Consider the following 18097-nt stretch of genomic DNA (forward strand, 5'->3'; position numbering starts at 1 on the left):
AATTATAGTGGAAAACAGTGTTCACACGTTGGAGGTGGCTTAGTGTACATTCACACGGGGTATGGTCCGGGCGAACATACACCCGCGCACTCTAGAGGAGGAGGAAGGGGTCGTGCACAGAGAAGCAATTGGCAGGCACCGTAATATGGTAAACTATAGGACATGTGCTATAAATCGCCGTACAGGGTGCAGTGAGACAATGGGGGAGATTTATCATAAGTCTCTTAGAGCAGAACTGTACTAAATGCACATGGCAACCAATCAGAGCTCAGCTTTCATTTTTCCACAGCTGTTTATAAAATTAAAGCTGAGTTCTGATTGGTTTCCATGGGCAACTAGAACAGTTTTACCTCAAACTTGATGATAAATCTCCCCCAAAGTGTGCTCACCGCACACTAACTGAGGGCCATAGACATCAATGGAGACCAAAATTCGTCCGCAAATGGTGTTAGGTGTCAGCTTATTATAAGCACTGAACTCCTTTTTCTATTAAAGCTTTTTACTTAAAATGTTGGTCCCTGTATGCTCTGCGAATCCATAGCCTTGTATGGTGAGGGTAGCTGTGTGACTTCTAGAGTGCTGAGTGTGCATGTCTAGTGGGGTAACAAGGTGACTGCCTGAGAGGTAAGAGCGGATGTAGAGCGGGATAAGGCGCAGCAGCAATAAATGCCTGCTTAGATGTCTAGGTGCATATATAAGGCACACCGGATTATAAGGCGCACCTGCTTATAAGGATGAATGACCAGCAGGTGGCAGACCTGTGCATAGTTCAAGGCAGCTGTTGTCTGTAAGTAGGTTCATATATAAGGCGCACTGGACTATAAGGCGCACCTTAGATTTCTACTATCATACTACAGCAGTGGTCCCCAAACTACGGCCCGCGGGCCACATGCGGCCCGCGGACCGTTTTTATCCGGCCCCTTGGAGCGCCAGCGGCTCCTGCTGAGGCCCCCGGCAGGTCGCGGCAGTCAGGCAGGAGCCTCCGTCCGTCCGGACAGGAAGCTCCTGCCCGCCACTGAATAGTGCTCGACGCGGCCGATACGGCCGCTCGAGCACTATTATTACAGGTGGAGCGATGTGGCCGGAAGACGACCCCGGCGCACATCGCTCCGTGAACCTGAGTGTGCGGCCGCGTGATGACGTCATCACGCGGCCGCGCACCCCTTCCCGGCCGACAGTAGCCCGAAGACAGAAGACTCGGGAGCCGCTGCCAGAGGCGAGTATAGGATTTTTTTTTTTAACCAGCAGCAAATATATTTTAGCGGCCGGGGGGCCCCGGATATAAAAGAAATAATTAATTATGGGGGCCTTAAATATAGTATAGGGCAGTATAGGGAACAATTAATGGTGGAGGGGCAGTATAGGGAACAATTAATGGTGGAGGAGCAGTATAGGGAACAATTAATGGTGGAGGGGCAGTATAGGGAACAATTAATGGTGGAGGGGCAGTATAGGGAACAATTAATGGTGGAGGGGCAGTATAGGGAACAATTAATGGTGGAGGGGCAGTATAGGGAACAATTAATGGTGGAGGGGCAGTATAGGGAACAATTAATGGTGGAGGGGCAGTATAGGGAACAATTAATGGTGGAGGGGCAGTATAGGGAACAATTAATGGTGGAGGGGCAGTATAGGGAACAATTAATGGTGGAGGGGCAGTATAGGGAACAATTAATGATGGAGGGGCAGTATAGGGAACAATTAATGATGGAGGGGCAGTATAGGGAACAATTAATGGTGGAGGGGCAGTATAGGGAACAATTAATGGTGGAGGGGCAGTATAGGGAACAATTAATGGTGGAGGGGCAGTATAGGGAACAATTAATGGTGGAGGGGCAGTATAGGGAATAATTAATGATGGAGGGGCAGTATGGGAAATAATTAATGATGGAGGGGCAGTATGGGAAATAATTAATGATGGAGGGGCAGTATGGGAAATAATTAATGGTGGAGGGGCAGTATAGGGAATAATTAATGGTGGAGGGGCAGTATAGGGAATAATTAATGATGGAGGGGCAGTATGGGAAATAATTAATGATGGAGGGGCAGTATGGGAAATAATTAATGGTGGAGGGGCAGTATAGGGAATAATTAATGATGGAGGGGCAGTATGGGAAATAATTAATGATGGAGGGGCAGTATGGGAAATAATTAATGATAGAGGGGCAGCATAGGAAATAATAAGTGGTGGGGGGAGGCATAGGGAATAATTAATGATGGAGGGGCAGTATAGGGAATAATTAATGGTGGAGGGGCAGTATAGGGAATAATTAATAATGGAGGGGCAGTATGGGAAATAATTAATGATGGAGGGGCAGTATGGGAAATAATTAATGATGGAGGGGCAGTATGGGAAATAATTAATGATGGAGGGGCAGTATGGGAAATAATAAGTGGTGGGGGGAGGCATAGGAAATAATTAATGATGAAGGAGCAGTATAGGGAATAATTAATGATGGAGGGGCAGTATAGGGAATAATTAATGATGGAGGGGCAGTATAGGGAATAATTAATGATGGAGGGGCAGTATAGGGAATAATTAATGATGGAGGGGCAGTATAGGGAATAATTAATGATGGAGGGGCAGTATAGGGAATAATTAATGATGGAGGGGCAGTATAGGGAATAATTAATGATGGAGGGGCAGTATAGGGAATAATTAATGATGGAGGGGCAGTATAGGGAATAATTAATGATGGAGGGGCAGTATAGGGAATAATTAATGATGGAGGGGCAGTATAGGGAATAATTAATGATGGAGGGGCAGTATAGGGAATAATTAATGATGGAGGGGCAGTATAGGGAATAATTAATGATGGAGGGGCAGTATAGGGAATAATTAATGATGGAGGGGCAGTATAGGGAATAATTAATGGTGGAGGGGCAGTATAGGGAATAATTAATAATGGAGGGGCAGTATGGGAAATAATTAATGATGGAGGGGCAGTATGGGAAATAATTAATGATGGAGGGGCAGTATGGGAAATAATTAATGATGGAGGGGCAGTATGGGAAATAATTAATGATGGAGGGGCAGTATGGGAAATAATTAATGATAGAGGGGCAGCATAGGAAATAATAAGTGGTGGGGGGAGGCATAGGAAATAATTAATGATGAAGGAGCAGTATAGGGAATAATTAATGGTGGAGGGGCAGTATAGGGAATAATTAATGATGGAGGGGCAGTATAGGGAATAATTAATGATGGAGGGGCAGTATAGGGAATAATTAATGATGGAGGGGCAGTATAGGGAATAATTAATGATGGAGGGGCAGTATAGGGAATAATTAATGATGGAGGGGCAGTATAGGGAATAATTAATGATGGAGGGGCAGTATGGGAAATAATTAATGATGGAGGGGCAGTATGGGAAATAATTAATGATAGAGGGGCAGCATAGGAAATAATAAGTGGTGGGGGGAGGCATAGGGAATAATTAATGATGGAGGGGCAGTATAGGGAATAATTAATGGTGGAGGGGCAGTATAGGGAATAATTAATAATGGAGGGGCAGTATGGGAAATAATTAATGATGGAGGGGCAGTATGGGAAATAATTAATGATGGAGGGGCAGTATGGGAAATAATTAATGATGGAGGGGCAGTATGGGAAATAATAAGTGGTGGGGGGAGGCATAGGAAATAATTAATGATGAAGGAGCAGTATAGGGAATAATTAATGATGGAGGGGCAGTATAGGGAATAATTAATGATGGAGGGGCAGTATAGGGAATAATTAATGATGGAGGGGCAGTATAGGGAATAATTAATGATGGAGGGGCAGTATAGGGAATAATTAATGATGGAGGGGCAGTATAGGGAATAATTAATGATGGAGGGGCAGTATAGGGAATAATTAATGATGGAGGGGCAGTATAGGGAATAATTAATGATGGAGGGGCAGTATAGGGAATAATTAATGATGGAGGGGCAGTATAGGGAATAATTAATGATGGAGGGGCAGTATAGGGAATAATTAATGATGGAGGGGCAGTATAGGGAATAATTAATGATGGAGGGGCAGTATAGGGAATAATTAATGATGGAGGGGCAGTATAGGGAATAATTAATGATGGAGGGGCAGTATAGGGAATAATTAATGATGGAGGGGCAGTATAGGGAATAATTAATGGTGGAGGGGCAGTATAGGGAATAATTAATAATGGAGGGGCAGTATGGGAAATAATTAATGATGGAGGGGCAGTATGGGAAATAATTAATGATGGAGGGGCAGTATGGGAAATAATTAATGATGGAGGGGCAGTATGGGAAATAATTAATGATGGAGGGGCAGTATGGGAAATAATTAATGATGGAGGGGCAGTATGGGAAATAATTAATGATAGAGGGGCAGCATAGGAAATAATAAGTGGTGGGGGGAGGCATAGGAAATAATTAATGATGAAGGAGCAGTATAGGGAATAATTAATGGTGGAGGGGCAGTATATGGAATAATTAATGATGGAGGGGCAGTATAGGGATAATTAATGGTGGAGGGGCAGTATAGGGAATAATTAATGATGGAGGGGCAGTATAGGGAATAATTAATGATGGAGGGGCAGTATAGGGAATAATTAATGATGGAGGGGCAGTATGAGAAATAATTGATGGAGGGGCAGTATGGGAAATAATTAATGATGGAGGGGCAGCATAGGAAATAATAAGTGGTGGGGGGAGGCATAGGAAATAATTAATGATGAAGGAGCAGTATAGGATATGTGCAGTGTACAGAGGAATTTCTTATTTTTTTTTTATTTTTTAACTTTAGTCCGGCCCTTCAACGGTCTGAGAGGGACCGTGAACGGCCCTCTATGTAAAAAGTTTGGGGACCCCTGTACTACAGTAACTATTGATCATCAAAAATATCACAATAGCACAATGCTTCCCCTAAAACTAGACAAAATTTGTGGTGTCCTTTCGGTACCCACAGAAGAAACAAGGGTCGCCTCAGTACAAGAGAACCAGTCGCTTGTTTCCAATTCCGAAAATGTCACAGCACACACAGCCTGGCACCGCGTCCAAAGACTGGCTGCCGCGTTATCTGGGTAATTGGGATGACAGCAGCACACAAGCCTATTATACAGCGCTGCGTCTCACTCCCAAGCGTCCGCTTCTGGAACTTGTCAGGACACATCAGCTTCTCTATGAAGACATCTCTAATCTGCCGACAGGACTTGCATTACCAAGTTCCAGACAACCAATGTACTTTCACTTAGACCCAACTTACCCCGAAAGCAGAAACATCGTTCATATATTATTAAGATCAGCTGTAAAAGTGAAGCTTATTAGCTCTAACTAGTCCTATAGGAGGTGATGACCTGTACTCCGTCACAACTTTGCTTTCAAACAATGCAAGACACCGGGTGCTGGCTATCAATCGCATCTATTTCCATGGAAAATCATAAGTGATTGGGCCGAGGACTTCCCCGGGGGATGTATGTGGTGCGGTAATGGAGATCTCCAGAGCAGACAAAAAAAAAAAAAAAAAAAAAAAAAAAAAAAGCATACTAGAGACCCCCCCCCCCCCGAGCATAAAACTAATAATACTGTATACCCCAGAGTAGACAAAAAAGCCACCTCTCCTTTCCTGACTCTTCTCTCCTCAATGTGCCGCTCTGCCTCCTGTGCTGGTTGTATGCAGCGTTGTCAGGACCCGGAGCAGAACTACACCAGGAGCAGGAGAGGACCCGGGAGCAGTACAGTACAGTTGACAAGTACTTACCACTCCTGGGTCCTCTCCTGTGGCTGCTGATGTTGACGCATACAATCAATCAATGTCAGGATTTAGGACACTGAGTAGAGTGGCAGGAGATGACCCGGAAGTAGTAAGAACTTCTCAGCTGCACTCACCACTACCCGCCCTCCTGCACCAATGAACACTTTCGTCAGTTATGGAAGTGTTCAATGGACTCAGACTGTCAGCAGGCCGCAACTCATGGCTTTACAGGCTTCATGCAGCCTTTCGTTGCGGCTTCTGCATGCCTGATCCCCCCTTTTAGTGGAGATGAATATGTGCTGCACTTTATGTACATGCTCAGTAGTGAATCTCCTCAGCTATAGATTAGGATTGGGAAAAAAATGGGTGCATTTATTTCAAGCGCCTCGAGGGTGACCGGGAAAACAGAATTGTGGCGTTAGAGTCTTAGAGTTGGTGACCATTTTGGAGGAGCTGGAGTCAGAGTTTGGGAAACTGAGGAGCCGGAATTGGAGTCGGAGGTTTGGCTTCCCGACTCCACAGCCCTGCTACGAAAGCTTTGGAAAAGACATGTACAGCGCTCAGCTTTCTAGAGCACTTCCATTAACCATCTATTAGGGTAGGGATAACAATCAAACTTGGTACAACCCCTTTAAGTGATATTTCTGCAGCGGTGGTTGTCAGTTGGTGGTTATTATGGTGAAAGTACACAATAGGTTCCCTTCAACACATGCACACATACACATATAAGTATAACCCATTTCATCCAATGTTGGGAAAATGAGTAAAAAAAATGTGAATGAATTGTTCTGGAGAAGTGCTTTATCACTGCACCCAGTATACACTTACAGCTGTGCTCCCAAAACACAAGGGAAGTCATTGAGACCGATACAAAGCCGCCTTTCTACACTACTGTAGACTCGTCATAAAACCTTATGATAGCTCATGACATGTTAGGAAACAACACAAATCAGACTTAACTGGAGAGAAAAGAAAACTTATCAATATTCTGTACAACGCCAAGCACAATAAAAATGGAAACTAAGCCACCTCAAACCCCTAAAAGTGGGCATTAAAGGAAACCTACCATCAGAAATCTACCTATTAAGCTAGATCTGATATTTGGTGGCTAGTTAAATGCTGAGGGCGAGGTCACAAGGTGCGTTTTGGTTGCGTTTTCATTGCGTTTTGAAACACATTACAACAGCTGAGGAGAAGTGATTTGCCCAATTACATTACTGTTAACGTTTGCATTTACAAAACGCATCATAAACATGATGTTAACGCATGTGTTAACACCAAGTTAGCGCATGTTACCAAACCACATGCATTAATTCGTCGTTAACAAAACACATGCGTTAACATAGTGTTTATATGTTAAATGCAAATGTTAACAGTAGTGTAATTAGGCAAATCACCCTCCTTAGAATGCAATGAAAACGCAACCAAAAAGCAACGTGTGACTGCACCCTAAGCCCTAATCTAATATTCTGATTATTCCCAGAGGCTACTGGGGGTTGGAGTAGCCTCTGGGTCAGTGGGAGCCAGTGGATGCCCCAGTAGCCTCTGAGGATAATTTGCATATTAGCTATATAAAGCATGGTTTACGAAGTATTTTATGATTAGGCAAACATAGATTAGGGTTTAGCACATTACTAGCCCCCTAAGATTCCCTCTGTAGACCAGATCAGAACTGGCGGAGTCCTCTGCTAGTCTCCACTGGTTTTCAAGCAAAAACTATAGTAGTGTATAACTACTCAACAGTGTGGTGTATGATGTGTTGGGTTGGGCATTTACTCCCCTGCCCACAGCACTACCAGACATGCCCAAAGTGGTGTATGGATTGGAGAACCACAAAAACTGACAGGGAGAGGGTGATGCTTGTACAGGTGGTCCCCTACTTAGGGACACCAGACTTACAGATGACTAGTTACAGACAGACCCCTCTGCCTACAATGACCTCCAATTGTCACAAGGTCAAAAAAAAAATTCTGTCTGGAACTACAATTATAAAATATACAGTTTCGAACAAACCTATGGACCCCATCTTGTACGCAACTCAGGGACTGCCTGTATTATCTCTGCCAAAAAACTGTCAAAGAAGCCATAATGTATCCCACCCATTGTGTTAATGGAGAGATTCAGCTTAGATAAGCCACCAAAGTCATCTTTTCTCATAGCGGTCTGTTTGTTACAAGCTACATACAAATATGGTAACTGCTGGCAGAAGGTTTTAGAGGAATTCCCTGCAATTTACAACCTATATTTATAATTCCGGGGGTTCCGGGACTGTGCGGTGCAATGATGGGTAAGTGTTGTGGTCAGAGTGTGGACGCTTCCCCCCTTTGAGGCAATACCTTGTGTCTATCTTGGGATCCAAAGATACAAGCTTAAATACACAGTATATACATATAATGTTGGGAAGTGTTCTGCCAATTACACTGGTATATAATATAAAATATTTTTCGCACATGCATAATATCCCGTTTTATTTGGAATCTCTCTTGTTTCTATTGTATATTGATATGGATTTTTAATGGTTATTAATAAAATTTAAAAAAAATATATATTAAAATAAAATAATAATTTTTATGGCGTTCAATATTATGTTAATGGAAGCTCATATTTCTCTACTTTTTTTTGGGGGGGGGGGGGCTGGATTTTGGCAGAGGGTGATTTCTGTATTAATATCTTTATAATTTCTGTCCATTATGCCATTTCCAAAATATTCCCATCTTAATACATATGCTAATGAGGCACTTGGTGCACCCAGGGCAAGTCCTCAGCAAATGTGGCCCTGCTATTCCTAGCTAAATCACGTCCCTCTTCTTTCAGTGTCGCACCAGGTTTCTCGCAGGAGTCACTAACAACGGGATTAGGACTGCAGAAAGGGCAAAAACAGGGTAAATCTGAGTATTTCCCTACAGAAGTGCCTGCTAATCCAACCCGTTCGAGTGAAGACTGGTGAGACCAAACCTATTTATCTCCCTTACCTAATATAATACTGTCGTCTTGTTATGCAAAGATGTATTTAATGTGCATCCGTTGACCTATTGATCTATTTGATCTCCTGTGATCAATACACTAGGCATATTTTAGACATTTGTATTTTCGTTACCAATTTTTATTGGAAACTTATGATTAAAAGTTAAGTTTTACAATATTTGTGGATAGCATTCTGCTGTTTATAGGTTTCTCGCAAGATAAAATCTAATGCTTATCTGACAATGCGTGGAGTAGTCTAAGGAGGTACAGCAGCGCTTTGAGTGCACCAGTTGCTTCATTAGCATGCAGATTAAAATTGGGAATTTCTCAGAAACTACATAATGGACAGAAAAAAAAAATCTTTATTTTGAAATCATAGCCAAATTCTATAGAAGTTTCTGCCAATTGATTGTAATTTTTGTGGAAGGTGGAGGACTGCCCTTTAAATCTTTCGGTCAGGGACACATACTATGAAAATGCTGTGGGTTGGCATTGGTGGAATCGTCCATATTTAATCTACCGTACATAGATTTTCAGTATCAGCATAATGGATGTGATTTATACAATCCCATCTGCTAGCTACAAAAATACCTGTACTATGCACCAATGCTGCTGTCCAGCCCTCACCGAACATCTGCCCCCAGAGGTCGTTTGCTCCAGTAATGTTACAGATGCCCCAGGGCCAGGTGAAAAACAGAAGTAAAAAAAAAAAAAAAAAAAAAAAAAAAAAAAAAAAAAGGGGGGGGGGGGGGGAAAGGTCCCACAGGGGTCTTCTATAACCTCATAGGGGACTTAAAGATAAAACATATACACAAATTACATATAAATAAATATTTTAAAATACACAATAATTCCCCAATAAAATAAAAATCCCTATAAAAACTATACACGGCTTTTGAAGAAAAAAAAACGGAGCTCCGCACCAGTAATGGAATAAAATTATTTCTTGTCCATCCGGACTTTATTGCAGTATCATTTAAAAATGTACACAGCATGACCCTTAAACCATATGAGAGGAACCTACGCGTTTCAAGTGCACAAGGCACTCTTAGTCATGACTAAGTCGGTGTGGATCTCCTGCACATGTGAACTGGTCAAGTCGGTGAGCAACAACAAAAAATTTTTCTTCTCTTATAAAAACTATACACCCAGGCTATACATAATACGTGTTAAAACGACCGTCACATACTGGGGAATTAAAGGGGTATTCCCATCAGGGCATTTACATTTAATTTAATTCATTTGCCATATGTAAACATTTCTTCAATTGGAGGTTATTAAAAAAATGTTTCTGTGTGAAGATAATTTCTCATATATGTTGCCATGCTGTCCCTTTGAAATGAGACCAGCTTCCTCGGATACGACCACCTCACACTCTGGCTTGGTGGCCAGACATGCGCTATTGAGTCCTGCCTGACCTCCTGGATTCAGCGTTCATTACCACAGGACAGCTGTGGGATAATACAGTAACTCCCAGACATTTCATATAAAAATCACCCCTTGTGTCTTTATTTAATTACTCAAGTAGAGGTGGTCGTATCCAAGGCCACTGTCTTGTTTCTAAGGGACCATATCACTACATTTATGAGAAATTATGTTCACACAGGGAACACTATTTTTAATAACATCTAATTGAAGAAATGTATATATGGCAGACTGTTGCCTTTCTATCAGCTCGAACCAGTCTGCCCATTCTCCTCTGACCTCTGGCATCAACAAGGCATTTCCGCCCACAGAACTGCCGCTCACTGGATGTTTTTTCTTTTTCGGACAATTCTCTGTAAACCCTAGAGAGGGTTGTGCGTGAAAATCCCAGTAGATCAGCAGTTTCTGAAATACTCAGACCAGCCCTTCTGGCACCAACAACCATGCCACGTTCAAAGGCTCTCAAATCACCTTTCTTCCCCATACTGATGCTCGGTTTGAACTACAGGAGATTGTCTTGACCATGTCTACATGCCTAAATGCACTGAGTTGCCGCCATGTGATTGGCTGATTAGAAATTAAGTGTTAACGAGCAGTTGGACAGGTGTACCTAATAAAGTGGCCGGTGTGTGTATATACCGTACATTACAAAGAATGAAAATGTGTTAAAAACAGTTCTAGTGATCATTAAAGCCTTTTAAGGCCTGGTCACCAATGAGTTATGGGGGCGAAAGCCGTAGTACCTGTTATACACAGAGAGCACAGAGCCTGAAGCAGTGGGCTCTGAGCTTCGTGTAGTGGCCACTAGCTGTAACTGCATCTCGGGGACTGATGCGCTTTAATGACTGGCCTTACAGTTATCCAATATGGGGGCTGGGTGTTGGTCCCCCACAATGAGATATCAATGTCCCATCCAGCTGGATAAGACAAGGAGACACCAACCCCTTTAAGACAAAAGCTACAAGCAGAGTCCAGACGCTGCTCAAATACAATAACACACATAAATATCATTTACCTTATAATCCTCGGGGAAGAAAAGGAAGGACTTCAAGCTTTAATCTGCCAGAAAATACAAACCTAGTCAATTACACATTAACATATACCATACATTCAGTGTATCATCTATTATTTCACTACTGAGGAACTGAAACCTCTTTGTAGTTTAAAGTGTAAATAAAACTTTATAAATGGATAATAATGCAGATGATAATAAACTGTAATATAATTTTGTTTGTGTAAATCAGATTAAATACAGACAGTCCCTCTAGGTATAGAAAGAATTAATCATTAGCCTCCTTATCTGTCTGAAGTGGATGGAGTTCAGAAGTCTATCACTGCTCAGTACAGGAGAAAGAAGAAAAAGGAACAGAAAAGCAGTTCATACAAAGTTTAGTATTTTCACCTGAAGTATTCAAATTAAAAAAAAACAAAAAAACACTACTTAACCCCTTAACGCTCTGCGCCGTGGCTCTAAGGCGCAGAGGTACAGGGAATGTATGAAGAGGGCTCCCGGGCTGAGTCCTCTTCATACAAAAGGTGGGGGTTGTTGCATATTGCAGCAAACCCCCACCGCTAATAACCGCGGTCGGTGCTTGCACCAATCGCGGTTGTTAACACCTTCAATGCCGCCGGCAAAGTCGCCAGCGGCATTTAAAAGACGTTTGACCCGAGGCTTAATGGCTTCTGCAGATTCGTTACAATGAGCCAGTGGCTCATTGTAATGAATGAGCTGCAAAAATGCCATATATTGCAATACAGAAGTATTGCAGTATATGGTAGGAACGATCTGACCATCTAGGATTAATGTACCCTAGATGGTCTAAGAATTAGTGAAAAAAAAAAGTTTAAAAAATAAAAAAAAATTAATAAAATATTAAAAATTCAAATCACCCCCCTTTCCCTAGAACTGATATAAAACATAATAAACAGTAAAAATCACAGACACATTAGGTATCACCGCGTCCCAAAATGGCAGATCTATCAAAATATAAAAGCGGTTACGGCCGGCGGTGACCTCCGAGACGGGAAATGGCGCCCAAGTGTCCGAAATGCGACTTTTACACCTTTTTACATCACATAAAAAATGGAATAAAAAATTAGCGAAATGTCGCACAGACCTCAAAATGGTAGCAATGCAAACGTCGGCTCATTTCGCAAAAAATTACACCCCACAGAGGTCCGTGCGGCAAAGTATGAAAAAGTTATTAGCTTCAGAAGATGACAAATTTTTTTTTTCTTTTTTGTACACATTCGTTTAATTTTTGAAAATGTATTAAAACACAATAACACCTATAAAAATTTGGTATCACTGCGATCGCACTGAACCAAAGAATAAAGTAGGCATGTTATTTGGAGCGAAGAGTGAAAGTCGTAAAAACTGAGCCCACAAGAACGTGACCACGTGCGTTTTTTTTTTTCAATTTTTCCACATTTGGAATTTTTTTTCAGCTTCGCAGTACACGGCATGTTAAAATAAATAACATTACGGGAAAGTAAAATTTGTTACGCACAAAATAAGCCCTCACACAGGTCTGTACACGAAAAAATGAAAAGTTATGGATTTTTGAAGGTGGAGAGCGAGAAATGAGCGAAAAAACCCTGCGTCCTTAAGGGGTTAAAAAGGGTTAGTTACATTTTAAAGAAACATATCTGTATAGACAGTGTTTGTACTGAAGCTTACTGTATGTATGCAACATGCCCAGATTGCAGCAATTCAGATGGCATTTACAAGCAATTTACAGCACCTATGTACCCAACTGTACTGTGGTTGCTCTATACATGAGAAGTGCAGCACAATGAAGAGGTTAATATTTGTGTATTAAAGGGAACCTGTCACCACATTTTTCTTAAATACAGCTAGTGACAGGTTCCCATAGAGCCCTATTAATTAACTGACAACCTTCTTTTAGCTAAAAATGGTTTCCCTCAGGTCCCCATGTAAACAACTTTGTAATTTGACCTGGTATCCAGGGATATCTACAGCAAGTCAAGGTGAGCGTGGCCTCTTTGGGGTGAATTCAGCAACTCATCCCCACACAGTCTCAGCATGCAGCAGTAATGTCATGTGACCAGAGTGACATCATTGCAGGTCCTTTAGCCTTCTAACATTATCAAACTGTACACTGCTGTGATTCCATGAGATATGTGCTATATCTCATGGAATCACAGGATCGCATGTCACATGAAATCACAGAAGCCAGCATGGACTTCTACTCCTCTTTGTGCCATGATTTCATTCATCAGATATATGCATGGGGTACAGTATGCGAATGTGTCAGCCCGAGGCGGCCATGTCTCCCTCGACATGAAATTATAAAGTTGACTATATGGGGATCCGAAGGAAACAATATTTATCTATAAGAAGGTGATAGTTACTTAATTGGGCTTTATGGGAACCTGCCACTAGCTGTGTTTCAGAAAAATGTGGTGACAGGTTCCCTTTAATATGGCAACAATAAATATGAAAACATGAAATAAAAAAGCCCCATCGGCTTCCGGCACAACACTTTATATTTAGCCACAGACAGTCAGTGAGTCATGAGGACAACACCCAGTCTGTCAGGACATAAACCTGAGGCTATCCTCCAGTATAATATGTGATAATATTTAGATAGTGGGAGAATATTATCCCATTATGACTTTCCCTTTCCATAAGCCTGGACGGTACAATACAGAGAAGGGCCCTCCCCTCCGGGGCCACGTCTATACAGCAGGAGCCACGCTATACCATTATTCATCTATAGAGGCGGCAGCAGATCTGCTGCTTGGGAAAAGTTTGTCCAACCTTGGCAACAAGTTTAAATGGAACCGGTCACTAAATTTTAGGGCTGAATGTAGGTTACAGAGGAAGAGTCCTGGAAATCCTGAAAAATTATACAGTAACACGAGATGCACTGGGCCTACACATAACTACACATACATTTCCTCATACACATTTATATCTGGACACCTGAGAGAGGAATGTGTGGTCTAATGGCTTCACAACACTCCTGCCTCTCTCATGTCATCTATCCGTTACGGATCCCGGATGCAATACAAAGGTGCCGCTCCGCTTCCTGTGCCAAAATTTGTGGCCTACAAACACACTGCACACCAGTCAATTTTGTCTGGTTTCTGTTGCTTGTGTAATGGCTGCAGAGAAACTGTGACGGTAAATCCGGCAACCATTCTTATACACGTACAGAAGAAAATTGGAAAGATTTATCTTAAGTCTCTTAGAGCAGAACTGTTCCAATTAGAGCTCAGATTTCATATTCCCACAGCGGTTTATAAAATGAAAGCTGAGCTCTGATTGGTTTCCTTGGGCAACTAGAACAGTTTTACCTCAGACACTTGACGATAAATCTCCCCCAATGTGTATTAAGATTCAGACAAATTTTTGACAGACATGTCCTGTTTTGCAAGCAAAATATAAGGCAGGTTTCTCCTTTTTTACCCAAAGGCAGACAAAATAAAAACCGTTAGCTTAGAGATTTCAGTGTAAGAGATTCGGACGTCTTAATGTACCCTAACACAGTTTGTGTGCAGTCTGTATGATGGCCCGGTCCTTAGGACTGCACATGTTTTACAGGACGGGAATGCATGCATTATGCTGAAATATGGTGCAAGGTCTTCCCATCTGCTTGAAGAGCTGCAGCGCCGATACTGTATTAATTGTTGGCAGATGGGATGGACATGTATCATATCTCATTAAAATGCAAGGCCCCTGTCCTGTGCAATGTATACAGTCTGTGGGGTCGGGCCGACATGCAGGCCCGTTACTACTGGCTGTGTGCAGAAGGCCTTTGGGCGAATTCACACAAACCCCCTCTCCATAGATACTGTGACCCCCTCCCCTCTCTGTAGAGATGCATGGCGCACAGTCGTGAACACAGGGTTAGATAGGACATGTCCTATCTTTTCCCCGTGTACAGAGCGGTACGGTTCCCCACACGTGCGTCCATTGCCGTCTATGGGGAACTTATACATACGTTTGTGTAAATGCTGCCTTAGTCTGTACAATACAGACCATTAGACAGCTATTACCTGGACTGAACAATGCGCCATAACCCAAACTCCGGGCATAGTAGTCATACATGATGTTATTCGTCTCTTCCTCTTGCAGAGAATACAACCCTGTACTAATAATATAATTATAGTACAAAACAAAAGACGTCCTGCAGGAAGGCAAAGAGTACAAAAATCATATCTGACTATGACTATGAGTCCAGGTCCTGGGGCAGTATACAATCCGGGAAATAGCACTAGTAGAAAGAAGTCAATATTTTTGGCCTGAATCTGCCAGTAAGTCAGAGGCTGAATCTGAAAATAAACACATGAATGGATTTTTCAGTCACGGAAACTTCTCCACTAAACTCCCCATATGACAACCCAGATGGAAATAGTGCTACCCTGTGATGCAGATTGCAGTAAATACAATACAAATATAATATTATTATTATTATTATTATTATTATTATTAATGACTTGTATAACCATTAACTCTTTAAGGACCTGGCCCTTTTTTGTTTTTTCATTTTTCACTCCCCACAATCAAAAATCTATAACTTTTTTTTTTTACACGTACAGAGCCGTGTGACGGCATGTTTCCTGCGAAACAGATTGCACTTCATAGTGATGGTATTGAATATTCCATGCCGTGTACTGGGAAGTGGAAAAAAAAAATCCAAATGCAGTGAATTTGGTGAAAAACCGCAATTGCGCCGTTTTCTTGTGGGCTTGGAATTTAAAGCTTTTACTGTGCGCCCCAAATGACAGGTTGCGCCACTTGGTGACAGGTTCCCTTTAAGGGGGTTGTCTGGAATTAAAGTAGGGCACTTTCACACGATGCATTGCGCCATGTTTTTTGATGTGTTTTTGATGCATTCCAAAGGCTTCAGCCTGCTGAGGTTACACCTTAGCATGTGATCAAGGCTGAAGCTCTTGGAATGTTATCCCAGGCAACTTCTCCTTACAGTTACTGGATATTCTAATCTCCTAACATCAAGGGAAATATCCTCTAGGGCAGTGATGGCAAACCTTTTAGAGACCGAGTGCCCAAACTACAACCAAAATCGACTTATTTACCATGAAGTGCCAACATGGCATTTTAAGCAGTAACTTATTGCTACGTGTTCTTCCTCGTAAGGCTACCAATACAGTTGAAAGAAAGAGGGCACATAGCTTCTCTCCAGGGTCTCTCAGTACAGGAAGAATGTTGGGTCCAGCAGGATGACCTACAAAGATATTGCAGTTCAAAACAGCCAATGAAGTGTCACTTTAAAATAGCGCTGACTGCAGCATCTCTTAAGTTGCCTGGGACTGCAGGAAGATTTGGTGGATTCGGTCCTGTGGTGATGGCCTGAGTGCCCACAGAAAGGGCTCCGAGTGCCACCTCTGGCACACGTGCCATAGGTTCACCACCACTGCTCTATGGTAGGGAAAGAGTAAATCATTAGGCTCTTTATGTCTGAAGCAGATGGAGCTATGACAGCATTCAAATATACTGCTCACTACAGGAGAAAGAGCAAAAACAAAGCATAAAAGCTGCTTTACTTATAGGAAATCTACCAACATATTAAACCAGGGACACTTACTCATAGATCCAGGCACTGTGACTGTGGTAATCTTCTTATATTTGTTATACATTGCCACCAGCCTTCTAAAATCAACTTTCAAAATTTCGTAAATGAGCCAGAAAGACTATGGGGGAGGGGCATGTTACTGAAGCAGCTCTGTGCTATAGCTTCACAGGCTAGTGTACCTGCTTTGATTTTAAAAGTAAAGAGGCCATGGATAAGAAATATAAAACAGTTACTGCAGTCATGGTGCCTGGATCTATGGGTAAGTGTCGCTGGTTTACCATGTTTGATATTGATGGTAGATTTTCTTTAAAGGACATCTACCACCAGGATTAAAGATTGTAAACCAAGCACACCGACATGCTGGCGTGTGCCACCTTTGGAAGGATCTGTTTTGGGTGTTAATGGAACCTGGATCTCCTCATTTGCATAATGTATTCATCTTTTTTTCTATAAAACAAGGGTATAGGTAGCTTAAAGAAGAGCAGATTCTGCCAGAGGGGGCGCACACCAAGTTGTCAGTGTGCTTGGTTTACAATCCTTCATCCTGGTGAAGATGTCCTTAAACATTGATGCTGACAAAGTATCCAGAATTATCTTCTTTCCTTTATGTGTAATGGGGGTAATAGCTGGCATCTGTACTTTGGTAAGCAGCTGCCTACGCTGGCGGCTCCTCCTGTGTACAGTATTAGAGAAGTGGTGCCTTCAAAAATCAGAGGGTGCACCCAGTGTACACACAATATCATAAGGAAGCAGGTGTCTGGGGAAGATGGGTGACACTAGAGGGGCACCGCCACCCAGCTTTCCCAGAAACAGATACATATGATGCATCTGCCTTTGCTGTGTAATGACAATGGCAGTCAGTCATGCTGAGTCCATTGAGCCATACTAGAGCACATGTGCCGGTCCACAGCCCTGCTGCTACACCCGGCTCCCCTGCCTCCAGCAGCCCGCTCATTGGCTGCTCACTGCGTGCACAATAACGATCACTAGGCCTCACTATAATCACAGAGAAGATCATGGCGCCAAGTACCCACACCACGACCAATACCCACCGGATCGCCAACCTCACTTCTCCCCACTGGTTCCGATCGCGTCACCGCCCTGTCTCCCTGTGCACCCCGCCCGACACCGGCCACATACACTGCGAATGACTGATGCTCTACGGAAAACGATGGAGGCCAAAACACTGACCGCGCAGCTGCAATGACGTCACCCCATGAGATGACAGGAGGACAGGATGCAAAACCACAAGAGCTACAACTGAACACTTCCTACATGTCTCCAGTGAAGAAGCCATTTTGCTGTGGACGTGTCCATAAGCTATAATAGGTGTTGGTCTCCGAGGATGTTGTCCTAGTATTATTTATTTAAAGGACAGTTTTTAAGACTATTGTGTATCAGGCGTGTCTGGGTTTGGTTAGAGGGGGTT

General features: G+C 42.5%; 1 protein-coding gene across 8 annotated transcripts in view; it reads right to left on the reverse strand.

The window, feature by feature from the left end:
* DYNC1I2 (dynein cytoplasmic 1 intermediate chain 2) overlaps positions 1 to 17880 on the reverse strand; it is an 83707-nt gene extending 65827 nt beyond the window's left edge. For 6 of the 8 annotated variants that reach the window (XM_072121744.1, XM_072121742.1, XM_072121741.1 and 3 more), the window contains exons 1-2: positions 17721 to 17860; positions 11121 to 11164 (exon numbers count right to left, since the gene is read on the reverse strand). The gene's annotated coding sequence lies outside the window, so the exon portion shown is untranslated. Of the gene's footprint in view, positions 1 to 11120; positions 11165 to 17720 lie in introns of all 8 variants that reach the window. The other 2 variants (XM_072121737.1, XM_072121739.1) reach the window with 2 other exon arrangements.
* Between the last annotated feature and the right edge of the window lie 217 nt (positions 17881 to 18097).

The sequence above is a fragment of the Engystomops pustulosus genome, chromosome 8 (genome assembly GCF_040894005.1).
Source record: "Engystomops pustulosus chromosome 8, aEngPut4.maternal, whole genome shotgun sequence".
NCBI classification, from domain to species: domain Eukaryota; kingdom Metazoa; phylum Chordata; class Amphibia; order Anura; family Leptodactylidae; genus Engystomops; species Engystomops pustulosus.